The sequence below is a fragment of the Aulonocara stuartgranti genome (assembly GCF_965226115.1).
Source record: "Aulonocara stuartgranti genome assembly, chromosome: 3".
NCBI lineage: Eukaryota > Metazoa > Chordata > Actinopteri > Cichliformes > Cichlidae > Aulonocara > Aulonocara stuartgranti.
The window spans coordinates 58,385,037-58,398,886 of record NC_138941.1 but is presented as its reverse complement, the minus strand read 5'-3'; the positions used below and the strand labels follow the sequence as shown (position 1 = coordinate 58,398,886).

At 35.3% G+C, this 13,850-nt stretch overlaps 1 protein-coding gene across 1 annotated transcript in view; it reads left to right on the top strand.

Annotated features, from left to right (window-relative positions):
* The window catches only part of LOC309701815 (uncharacterized protein), a 125,621-nt gene that overhangs the window by 42,403 nt on the left and 69,368 nt on the right, over positions 1-13,850 (top strand). The window lies entirely within an intron of this gene.

Sequence of the window (13,850 nt, the reverse complement as noted above, 5' to 3'; positions counted from 1 at the left end):
TATGGCTAAAAGCAAAAGATCATCTGATCTTAGAGACCTAGAAGGTGGTCAGACAAATACCTGAGAGCCTGTCCCTTCAGGGCTTTGTAAGTTAACAATAAAATTTTAAAATGAATTCTGAAGTGAAGGCAAGCACCGGGGAAATATGGGAAGTCGTTTAGTTCGTGTTAGAAGACGAGCTGCAGCATCTGGACCAACTGCAGCTGGTCTCCAGCTAGGATGTAATAAAAGCATGGATCATCCTTTCAAAGTTTTTAAAAGAGAAAAATGATTTCACCTCAGTTTAAAAAAAAGTTAACTTTGTAAGTTAACAATAAAATGTTCAAATAAATTCTGAAGTGAACAGTGTGCCAGTGAAGAGAGGCAAGCACTGAGGAAATGTGTAGTTCGTGTCAGAAGATGAGCTGCGGCATTTTGGACCAACTGCAGTCTTACAAGGCAGCTCTGGTCAACTCCAACATATAAGGAGTTACAATAGTCCAGCTGGGATGTAATAAAAGCATGGATCGCCTGTTCAAAGTTTGTAAAAGATAAAAATTATTTCAGAGATAGATATAAGGTTGGAAAAAGACCGCTGGGCTAATCTGTTTTTTCAAATGCAAACTTTCTGTCAATTATAACCCCCACATTTTTGGCATGCAATTTTATAAAAGGTTCAATACTGTGCAGGTTAACAAGAGACGTGCTGGGATTGCAACTTGGTCCCAAAGTTATCACTTTGGTTTTGTTCTTATTAAAGTTAGAAGACATCCAGGCTTTAACTTCACCAAGACACTGAAGTAAGGGTTCAGGTAGGGCAGAACAGTTTCTGTTCAGTTGAAGACAGATCTGAGTGTCATTGGCATATGAATGGAAACATGTTATATTTTCCAAAAAATTTGACCTGAAATCAGCATAAAAATAGATAATAAAATTGGCCACCACAAGTAAGGGGAGCTGAGGAAGAGATAAAATTTCCAAAGCTCACACAGAAAGTCCTGTCAGACAGGTAAGACCTGAACCACTCTGATGGAATGACCTTGATGCTGCAATGCTCCAATCATGAGATGGAGATGCTGTGGTCAACAGTATCAAAGGCAGCGGTCAGATCCAAAAGCAAAAACAGAGCTGAGTCTCCTGCGTCAGTGGCTAATAAAAGATCATTAATAAGAACTTTTAAAATTGTAGTTTCAGTGCTGTGAAGAGGATTTAAACCAGACTGAAACCTCTCAAGAACATAGTGTCCATTTACAAAAGATTGCTGCTGAACAAATACAATCTTTCCCAAAATTTTTGATAGAAAAGGAAGCTTTGAAATAGGCCTGAAATTTGGGAGAAACGAGGACTCGAGATTAGGTTTTTTAAATACAGGCTGTACAACAGCATGTTTAAAACAGGCTGGCACAACAACTGTTAAAAATCCTTAAAAAAAAAGAAAAAAAGAAAAGACATTAAAATTAAGATATTCAGTCTGAAGGTAAAGGTTCCATAAAACAGATGGACTCACCTGCCAGGCTTCGGTCAAAAAGATTAGATGCAGTTCCTGATTAGTGAAGAAGTCCTTAAGAATGAAAGTTTTATTTGTTAGCGATCGAGCACTAACAAGACTTATCCTTCAATTCAATTCAATTTTATTTATATAGCGCCAAATCACAACAAAAGTCGTCTCAAGGCGCTTTATATTGTACAGTAGATACAGAGAAAAACCCAACAATCATATGATCCCTATGAGCAAGCACTTTGGCAACAGTGGGAAGGAAAAACTCCCTTTTAACAGGAAGAAACCTCCGGCAGAGGCTGTACACACTGACGCAATCTTGGTTTCGCTTAGACAAAGTAGAGAAATTTTATTCTATACAGTGTGTATCATTAAAAAAATAGAAAACCACCAATCAGACTGAGTACGGTTCACAGTGTGAAGCTTCAATAATTTTGTTGCTTTTATAAACAAAATGCTGCAGAAACATCAACATCTGTCTGTCTTTTTTTGTGACAGATGATCAAATCTGAGAGGGAGAAGGATGGAATCATTCAGAAGCTGATGGCAATATTTCCTACACTGGACTCAAAGGTCAGTGAAAGCATCTCTCAGCACACAGAGGTAAACATGGACACATGTGATGCTGTCATCCTCCCAATGATCACAGACCTGTGCACTTATATTCCTGCAGTTTTGTCCAGCAGCAGCTTCTGTATCATTAACCAAACACAACTTTGAAATCCTACCACTGCAAGATTGTTGACGTCATCCCACAACACTTAATGTTGTTAACATCATGCTACATCAGCTCTCTTATATTTACATCATACAGCTTTAATGTGACTCTGGTTGTGTTATCATGATTGTGTTTTAAACATGAACATTTCTTCCTTCTGTTCTTTCTTCATGTAACATTTCTCCTGCAGTGGAAGGAGAATACTGAAATCATCAATCAGCTCCAGGAGGTGAAAGAAACAGCAGAGAAACTGAAGCAGCTGGAGAAAAAAAATCTGGAGGTTTGTGTTTCCATTATAAACATTTTGAATTTACTGAGCCAACTCTCTGTATGAATAGAATAATTGCACACATCAATATTTACTCACCATCAGACTGTACATTAATTTAGCTTTTACTTAACGTTTATTTATTTTATGCTTATTTATCCTGTTATTCTATTTATATTATTAATTTAGGTTTTACTAATATTTATTGATTTTATTCTTGGTCATTATTTATCTTCTTACTCTTCTTATATTTATATTGTATCCCATTCTTAATTATTTTATCTTTTTATAAAATATGTATGTATCCATGATCGTTTATGTTAATGAGAGTGTGGGGAGTGAGTTGGAGGGCGAGGTGGGGTGGGCTGCCTTTAACCATGTAAAGCACTTTGTGCTACATCTTGTATGAAAAGTGCTTTATAAATAAAGATTGACTGATTGATACATGTAAGAAAAAACAGTGTGCATTCATATTCCCAAAAGGTTGATTCTGTTCATCTGGACGTTTTCAGTGGGAGAAACGTTTTGTCACTCATCCAAGTAACTTCTTCGTCAGCTTCAGCTGACTGCAGGTTTCCCCAACCTTATGAACAGTAGATTTATATAATCAATTAAAAAAATCAGCAGAACTGATGTGTTGTGGGAATTATATAATTTTTATATCATGTTTATTCTTCGATATCCTTTTTATTTAAGCATTTATTCAATTTATTAAACACACGTGTGGGAAGATACGCAGCACTACATTGTCAACACAGATCTCCGCTCAAAGCATACTTTTAAAATAGTTTTATTATGTCAGGGTTCACGCCCCTTTTCGCATCAATAAAGAATATAACAGGCATAAGTTATAATTAATGACAGTTAAACACGTTTCCGTGTTCAACAACATTTTACCCTATATGGCTGTCTCACCCTCCAGATGTTTCCTGTCGACTTATTCATGGCATGCTTATCTTTAACACCTTCTGCATCAATAGTTGCTAAGCAAGCATAAAGCAAAATATGTTTCACCTTTGTGCATATAATTAGTAAGGAAAAAGTAAAAGCTGGTTTTAGTTTTAGAAACTAAATTGAACAAAAGATATTTATTTACAAATATTAATTTATATTATCCAGCTTATATTTACATAATACAGATTTTATTTCTAGCTTTATTTAAATCCTATTGTGTTATTAATATTGTGTCTTAAAGGTGAACATTTCTTCCGTCTGCTCTTTCTTCATATAACATTTCAGGGTAAGACAGACAGTGAAATCCTCAAACAGCTCCAGCAGGACAAAAAAACAGCAGAGAAGCTGGAGCAGCTTCAGGTTTGTCTTTCTGTTATAAACATTCTGAATTTACTGACCCAACTCTATTTATGAATAGAGTAATTGCACACATCAATATTTACTCACTGTCAGACTCTTTAATATAAATGAATAAATTTATATTAAATTTAAATCTACGTGTCTCAGTTAAATAAAATAAAAAATCCAGGACACATATATGTAAGTATATAGGAAAAAATTGTCCATGCGTATTCCCAGAAAGTTGATTCTGTTCATCTGGACGCAGCATTTTACACAATTCATTAAATCAGCAGCACTAATGAACATTGGGCTGTGCGTGCAAAGTATTAGTAAGTAAAAAGTAAAACCTGGTTTTAGTTTCAGAGACACTACATTGAAACTAAGATATTTCCTTACCATCTTCAGTTGTTTACAAATATTTATTTATATTTTCCAACTTATATTTTCATAATACAGCTTTTATTTACAGATTTTATTTAACTCTGGTTGTGTTATCATGATTGTGTCTTAAACATGAACATTTCTTCCTTCTGCTCTTTCCTCATGTAATATTTCAGCTCCAGGGTAAGACAGACAGTGAAATCATCAAACAGCTCCAGCAGGACGAAGAAACAGCAAAGAAGCTGGAGCAGCTTCAGGTTTGTCTTTCTGTTATAAAGATTCTGAATTTACTGACTTTACTGAACTGAATAATTACATACATCAATATTTACTCACCGTCAGACTCTTTAATATAAATATGAATAAATTTATATTAAATTTAAATCATCTGGACGCAGCGTTTTACATAATTCATTAAATCAGCAGCACTGATGAACACTATTTACATAATACAGCTTTTATTTGACTCTGGTTGTGTTATCATTATTGTCTTAAACATGATTGTTTCTTTCTTCTGCTCTTTCCTCATGTAACATTTCAGTTCCAGGCTGAGACAGAGAGTAAAATCATCGATCAGCTCCAGGAGGTGAAAGACACAGCAGAGAATCTGAAGAAGCGGGTGGAGTCCCAAAATTGGGAGGTTTGTGTTTCCTTTATACTCAATGAGAATTTGCTGACTCGGCTCTCTTTGGTAATGCAGAATAGAACAGAATAGCCATATTATTGTCATTCAGAACATATACAGTTAGTGTCAGTATTTACATCAAACTGTACAATATTAATAAACATTACCCCACCACACACTGATTTATTATTAATATTGTTATTAGACTGAAATGTAGAGAGTCCAGTTAGAGAAAACTTCTTGATGCGAAGATCCAGATGATCATAATGTCTCATTATTTTTGTTAACACTTAAGCACATCAACACTTAATTGAGCTTCATTTGCAAATATACTTCAAGACACCTCGGATAGTCTTTGATGAGTGTCTGGATCTTAGATGAAGGCATGTTTGATCCTTCTTCCATACAAAAAAGCAAAAAAGCATCAACAGCCTGCTTCAAATTATCCCACAAATTTTCAATGACATCCAAGTCAGGGGAATGTGGTGTTATTCTTCCACAGCACAGTTTCAATCTGTCTCATCTAAATGAGCTTTTATACAACAAGCGATTCTGTTTGTGGTGTGAGTGCAGAAAGGCCTTTTTTCAATACCCTCCCATACATATGTACAAATACAACACCAAGATGCTCTGCAGGGTTTTGGAGGTGATTCATTCTGACAGTCCGCTGCATTTGCAGCTCCTGTAATTTTCTTGGCCTGACCTGAGTTCAACCACAGCTGTGCCTGTGCTCTTCTATTTCCTGATTACTGTCCTTACAGTTGAAACTGAGTTCAAACCTCTGAGAGATCTTTTTGCAGCCTTCCCCTGAACCACAGTACTGACAATCTTTGTTTTCAGATCTATTGAGAATTACTTTGAGAATCCAGTTCTGTCAGTGTTCAGTGTCAAAGAGAAGCACAACTTGAAAGTTTCCACCTTAAATACATTTTCTTATGATTGGACCTGCTTGCCTATGAAGTTCAAGGATTAACAAGCTAATCCAACATATTTAGTGTTGCAAGTAATCAGTATTCAGTCAGTAAAATTACAACGATACCCAAATTGTTGCACAGCCAGCTTTTACAACTAACTCCATTCTGTACGTTTAAATACTGCTTCACTAAAAATAGATGTTTGTGAAACACTCCAGTACTCAGATGTAGGAAATGAGGAGGAAATGAAATACATGCCACTGTTATCTTTTTGTTGAATGAAGAGTGAATATTTATGCAGGGAGAGAGGTTCCCAGATGTTTTCATATGATTGTGCATTTCAAAACCTTTTAACAAATAATTCAAAAACAGTTTTTGGTGACACAACATAAAACTGAACAGATATGTATGTGTGCCTGCTGAAATTCTCACCATATAAATATGAAAACTGCCCACATTTAGATTAAGTGCTTAACTTCAGAATAATTCATTAAAGAGATAAAGCGCTTGAATTGTCCCTTTTCGGTTTAAATCCTGACTAAACAGTCTCAACTTTACAGAGAAATCTCAACACTGGGTCCAGATCTGGTCCACGTTCTGCCTGATGTCTGATGTAGAGGATCAGCTCTGTTCCAGCTTTTCATTCAGACAAAAAGCACTGTTGTTTCACTTACATGCATGATTTCTTTGCTTTGTGTGATGGTGCTGCTGTCATAGGTTGACAGAAACGAGTAGACTCAAGAGGAAGGGGGATTTTATTATTTTATTATTACGTTTGATTGGATTAACTGTGTGTGAAAAGATAAACACAAGAGTAAGACTATTGCAGATGTTCATTTCATTTAAGAGATGCTACAGTATCCTTATAAAAGTTGTGGTTATATTGAAATTCATAATTATTCTATAAATGTTGACAGTAATAAGAAATTTGCTATCAGATGTCAAAGTAAATGGGACCATTATTTGTTGTGGTTCAAGTTCATAAACTGAACTCAAAGTACACAGAGCTGAGTTGTGCCAACCCCAATAGTGAAGACAGATAAACATGGACGTATGTGATGGCTGCTATACCAATGATCATAGACCTGCACGCTCATTATGTCCCTCTGTGTGACTTTCTGCTTAATGTGAAGTCGTTAGTGGAAATTATGATGCTGATATGATTTGTTTGATGTGACCAAGCTGCTAATTTTTGACTTTTTATTGAGAAACAAGAAACACAAGTTCAAAAATACCCCATAGCACAGTAGTGTTAGCCCCAATACTTTTAGTTATTGATTGATGAATTGATTTATGTAAATTGGATTAGTGTAAGAAAATTGATAGATGGGAAGTTTTTAATTAAATAACTTTTTATTAAAATTCAAATACATGAATTGTTTTAGTCATATTTTTCTATAAGCAGGCCTGAAAAATGACAGAAAGCACTCACAAAATGTCAACGCATGAGACTTTTTTCATGTCTTTTAATGTGCAGTCAGAGAAATTATTCTATAATTAGCATCAGCTTCATCAGGAGAAAGAGAAGACGAGATGCTGAGAGGAAAATGTAGGATTTGAGGGATGAGGATCATCTTTCCTTTATCAGCTTCCTGAATGTGTTTATTCAACTTTGTTTATTACTGTTATGTAAAGAAAATTTTAGATTTTAATCTTTTTTGGATTATTATTTTTGTAAATAAGGAATTTGGATTTACCGAAGCAGATGATTTTACATTCCAGCATAAACCAACCAACAAACCCATAAATATCCATCCACCCAAAACGAACTAACTAACTAACTAACTAAATAAGACAGACAAAAAAAAACATGTGTTAATAAAAATCAAGGAGCTCATTAAATGTCAGTTAAACACTTAAAAATAAGATGTTTTCTAAAACCTTTGACTGGTGATCTACATAAGAATGACAGCTGTTTTACTACATTAAGAAATAAACTAATCTAAATAAATTAGGATTAGAAGAATATTTCCATTAAAAATATACTGATGTTTTCATTTCTCTCTTCTGCTATTCTGAAAAGATGCTCTGGGCTGAGAAGACAAGGAATGATGAAAGTGACAGAAAACTCAAAGAGGTAAATCTTTTTACCCAAAGCAGTTCGCTGCTGTCGTCTCTCTTTTATCTCTTTGTATACAATCCAAATTTGGAATTTCTTCACAAACATTAATTTTCCAGCACAAAAACATATTTCAGTTCATAGCTGTGATCTTTTTCTTCATCTCTCTTCTGTCCTTTAGTTGGTAAAGCAGCTCGAGAAGGAGAAGACAAAAACTGAGAAAAATCTCAATGAGGTAAATCTTTGTCACCCAAATCAATCACCTGCTATTATCTATGTTTTCTACGTGTTCAGGTTACAATCACACATGAGAACAAACCTCAGACACCAAATAACTGTTAGTGAAGCTCAAGTTTGTTCTCACTGCTTTCAAACTTGAAACTTAAAAACATCCTCAATCACTTTATATTTACATAACACACGTTTTAATTTATTTTAAACAGATTTTTTTTCTTTAGTGAAGTTTGTGATTGTATTGTTATATCATGTCTTATAAAAGAGCACGTCTCCAGTCATGTGTCCTCTCACCTGCTGTTGGAGAAAAAGTATTCATACTTAAACAATCAGCTCTAGCAGGAGAAAAAACTAAAGTCCAGAAATCAGGGATTTTATCTCTCTGTTATAATCCTGCTGAATTTTCTTCTAAACATAAAAAATTCAAAAATGTTTCAAAAAAAGACAAATGCTGAAAGTCATTAACTTGGATATTTAGCACACAGAAAATAAACATTTTAATTCCAGTTCATTATTTTATCTCTGAGCGCACTCTCAGTGTTCTTGTCTAAGGTGACGACTGCACATTAGGTTTATGAATATAAAATTATTTCATGATGAGAGCCAGGCGCCAAGACTGCCAAAATGAAATAAATAAATATATCATTAAATAATTAATTAAATGTGTCAATAATTAATTAAATGTGTCAATAATTAATTAAAATGTGAAATACATAAATAATTAATTAAATGTGTCAATAATTAATTAATTAAATGTGTCAATAATTAATTAAAATGTGAAATACATAAATAATTAATTAAATGTGTCAATAATTAATTAATTACATGTGTCATAACTATTTATTTAATTAATTAATTCCAATTTTAATTAATTATTGACACATTTAATTAATTATTTAATGGTGTATTTAATTAATTCATTATGGCAGTCCTGGCACTCCATACTATTAGACATTAGTTTGTGTTAGTTAACTAGTGAAAAAACCTAACTACTAATCAAACTAAGACGGCACTTTTGTACTGCCCATAGCTGCAGCAATGAGATTTATATAAAAAAAAACAAGGCTCTACTGTCCACTTTCGCTGTCCATCTCTGAAGCAGTCAGTGGTTCTTCAATTATAAAACAGGAAAATCCACCTGTTAGCTTTAAGGTTTGCAGAGCACTTGTTAGTCAGGTGCAAAGGTGCCTCACCTGACAAATAGCTAAAGTTTGACACTGTCACCTGTTTCATTTTTCTTCGTGGGGTCAGGTGTACAGACTGAGATCTGCTAGGAGGTGGCAGAGCAGATGTTCACAAGCTGTGAGCAGCACTATTTATGCTATATTCAGGTGTAATGTAACCCCCAGTTACTCTCTGGGTTAAATATCTTTTCCAAACTCAACCAAAAGGTTTCCAACATAACAAGTTACTGTGACGTTTCCCCATCATCTCTTTTTATATGGTACAGATACAGATACTGAAATTACAACTTGAAGCATGCATGAAAACAATCGTGAGAAACTAAACCATCAACTCTTCTGTAATAAAACAGAAATTATAAACAGACAAGAGTTTAAACTGTTGTTGGGAGGAGTTAAGTGGAAATTTAAATGTTTCTCTGGAGTTTTTGTTTTTTTACATCAGGCCAGTTATATTTAAGTATAAGTGAAGCTGTAACTGGAGCTTTAGTGAATTGTGGTGAATATAGTGCAAATCCGAGCTTTGTTTTTATCTCTCTTCTGTCTTTCAGTTGGTAAAGCAGCTCGAGGAGGAGAAGAAGAAAACTGAGGTAAATCTTTGTCAAATCAATCACCCGCTATTATCTCTCTTTTCTACATGTTGTATATAACAGGTTCCTACATGTGCATCACTATGGGTACATTTCTTACTGAAGCATGATTGGGAGTCCTTACATTCATCATCTTACACTCACCTTAGATGCCCTTTGGTTTTTTTGCTAAAGATTAATTTTCTTAATCTTAATTAATTAACTTTCTTACATCCTTTAATTTCTTTTCTTTAGCCATAGCATCTTAGCCATCTACTTAGATTTTTAAATCATTGTTTACCTTGATAATCAGTAGAAGGATGGTTGGACATTATTTTAAGAATTCTGCTCTGTTTGGTTTGTTTCTTATCTCCATACTTACTGTTGTTACTTCCTCATTTATCAATTTTCTGTTTTAAAAAGTGCCTCGAGGTTCACACAAACTTGGTTCTTTTTTTTTTTTGTCAGAATAAACTTCTGAGCAGAAGTCCTCAAATAAACCTTTACTCTCATAGTCACTGAACTTTATACTTTGCTCTATAGAAACAAAACTAATATTACAGGGCAGCTGAGGGTGTTGGGACAAACACTTTAAATCTGTCTTCCAAGTTTACTGACTGTAGTTTTTACAGATGTGATGAATTGTATTTACAAACAAAGGACACTAATTGATCTCTGCCAACAGGTTTCCCGCAGCAGCCGATTTCCCTTTAGCTTTCGGAGATGATCCAATCAAAACTAATCCAGAAGTTGCTCAACATGTAACTGAGGAGTCAAAAAGTCAAAGAGCTTCATCATGGAGAAACTTGTTGTTTGTTATGTCACTGATTCATGTTTAAATAATCAGTTGTTCAACTTGTAACACTTTGAGTGAAGTAAGCTAAAGCTCTTATCATCCATCTAAAATTCCCAAATACTAAAGTTGTTCAGTCTTTGTTCAGTTGTACAGAAAAACTAATAAACCTTATCAACTAAGAATATGTTGAAAATGCACTGCTGATTTTTTAACTTAATTTTGTTTTTTGAAAGATTTTAAACATATTTTAAGTTAATAAACCAACTGATAAATAAATAATTGATCAGGTAACAACTCATGAGCTAAAACACTATTCTAGGAACATTTGTGTGTCTGTGTGTTTAATATTGTGTTCATTTTTCTGTGTCCGACAAATAGAACTGTAATGTTGTATCTGTGTTATTGTGATGCAAAAACATTTTTATATAAGTTTGAATTTTAATGTTAATTGAAGTAAGAAACGGAAAAACACTATCTTGATCTTTTAACACTAAATTTCTTATTAATAAACTTATTACTAAAATAAATAAAGTTCCAAAACATTTTCTCATTTTTCCTGTGCTGTATATAAACATATTGTTTGCTTCTTTCTTTTCTCATACATTATATCTTCACTGGGTGTCGGGCCGCTCTTCAGCAGGGAACAATAGCCAGGCCCAAATCTCCAACAGTCGAGTGCATGGCACTGAGATTGTCTTTATATTTTTTTGTCATTTTTTTAAAAACAGTTAACAAATCTAAAGATGAACGAATAAAATGCAAGTAGTAGCTGACATCCACGCCCCTTCTGTTGGGCACATTCATTTTAAAATATGTTAATATATATATAAGTTATTATTCTTGCCATGCTCACTATTTAGCTGCAGAGGATACGCTGACATGTTTACAGCAACAAGGTTTATATAGAATTCTGAAGCCACAAGCTGACATTAAAATGATCACACTGAAGTATTTTAACTCTGCTGTGAACAAACGTTTTCTCGTGCGGTTTGTCTCTAAGAAGCTAAAATTACTCGAGTGTCTGCAGCATCTAAAATCACTACACGCTGAGTAAACTGAGATACTGAGAGGTCTTTAAACATGCTCAGCAGGCCTGTGGTTTTAAACTCTTCTGTGCATGACAGAGTTTAACAGCAATCAGCTGAATACTGCAGGAGAAAAAGGTTGCAGTAAAGAAAAATGAAGTCAAAGTATTTTTACAATATTTGCGCTCACCTGTCATAGTGTAGCTCTTATGATTGTCCAGTTTTCTGCACTGTTTCATTCTCTAAATGTTAAAACTTCCCGAACATTCTCCATCAGTCATGAATTAGTCTTTATATGCAAATACCATTTATTTCTGTGTAACACTGAGTTTTCCAAAGTAAAGTAATCCCACTAACAACAGCAGCAGAACCACCATCACAATGGTGAAAATAGTCCTCAGCATTAGGAACACGTGGACGACAGAACAAGAAGATGAGCAGGTCTCTCTGTGAAGTGCTGCAATGATGAAAATACATCTGCTGTAAAACAAATAAGGTTTAACTCTAAATGACAGAATGGGAAACTGATTAGCTTCACTTAGTTATACTAAGGTATTATTCGATACTCAATTATGATTAATTATGATTAATTCTAGCTATTAATGTCTTAATTAAAATGACTGAATTTGTACCTGTGACAGTAAATCAATCAATCAAGCCTTTTATTTGTCACATGCAAAGTTTACACCTGCAGTGAAATTGGACCCCGCCTGACCATACATACAAAGACATGACATTGGAGGACAGGTAGTAATTTGGAAAAACAGTGAAATGTACAATGCAATGGGCAAGTGGAGGAGGAAAAAAAGGAGATCTCTGCTTATACTGGGCTCCTTATGGGAGGTCAGCATGAGAACAGAAAACAAAAAAGACTTCTCTGCACAGAGAGCACGAACATATCCACATCACAACACCATAAACCACATGACAAGCAACTGGGGTGGGTAAGGGGGTGAGAGGTGAGCCGATGTAGACACAGCCATCCTGCCAAGCGCTATTAATCCAGCGCTGGGACTTAGACCTGCTGTCTGACCTCGGCCTTGGAGATAAGCATTCGAAGGTGTTTGGAATCCAGGATGGGGGTTTGTTGGGAAGGAACAATCCAAACACAGTCTGTTATCAGGGAGAGAATTTGTTTGTGTTCAGCTCCAGCCTTGAAACCTCAGCTGGCGCCGATATGGTAGCCGCATGAAATAATGGTGGTTTTCCTTTAGTGTGAACAACTGCATGTCAATTCTAAAGTTGATCTAACAGTCCATCACTGGTCTCTCAATCTCCCGTTGGAGACCGTGAGCTTCTCCAAGATCTTATCCGTGCTCCGTACAATGAGCCCATTTCAAGAAGTCATGACTCGTCCCATCATTTCATTTACAGCGGGCAGCCTTGTGGGGTTTTGAACAGCTGATTCCACTTTCTTTAATCTTCGATAAGCCAGGGCAAAGTCAGCTCCAATCATCAAGAACCCTGTTATCATGGTTCCGATAAGATGTCTTCAACGTCCTCGATCGACAGTCCCGCCAGGCATATGACCCTCCAGTTCCTCCACCAGTCCATCGTGTATCCGGCGGGGAATGTCCCTCCAGAACACTCGGGTTCACATGAGCCCAAGCTTCTCGTTGAGAAGAGGGTGTCAATTGCATTCAGGGACCAGTTGATCAAATCCATAATTCCTCTTTTAGGTTTTAGAGAACAGAACGTGAGACTCTTCCAGGGCAAAAGTAGAGAAGCAGACGAGACTAGACATGGACACGAGAAGCCAAGCAGGAAATATAAGGGAGAGGAGAAAAGTGCGACCCCCTTTGTCAAGAGCCAAACGAGAAAAAAACAAGCTCTCTGGTGATTCTTTTTTTTTTCTTTTTTTTTGCCTGTCCCATTTGGCTCTTTTGCCATCAGAATTATTGTCTAAAGGCAAAGAAAGATGCCCAACGGATTTACTTTACCAAACTGACCATCCCAGCCTTGCCATTGTGGTCTATTTGATTCACCTTTTATTGTTTATTTTATTTTCACTTGCTGAATACGGGACAGAATTGACTGGGGGAAAGAAGGGGAGAAAGAAAGAGGGAAAGAGAAACAGCTGAGAAGAGGACGGGGCAGAAGGGCAAAAAACAAAAACCAACAGAATGGGCAGAAAAAAAAAAAGAAAAAAAATGCATACATCGATCACCTGGATCACCTGTTGAGAAAGAAAAAGGAAAACAAGCAGAAGAGAACAAAAGTAATAGAATAAACAACATCACAATGATATATGGGAATATGACAGTAAATACTAAATATTAAACATTATTGTGCAGCACATAAGATCAA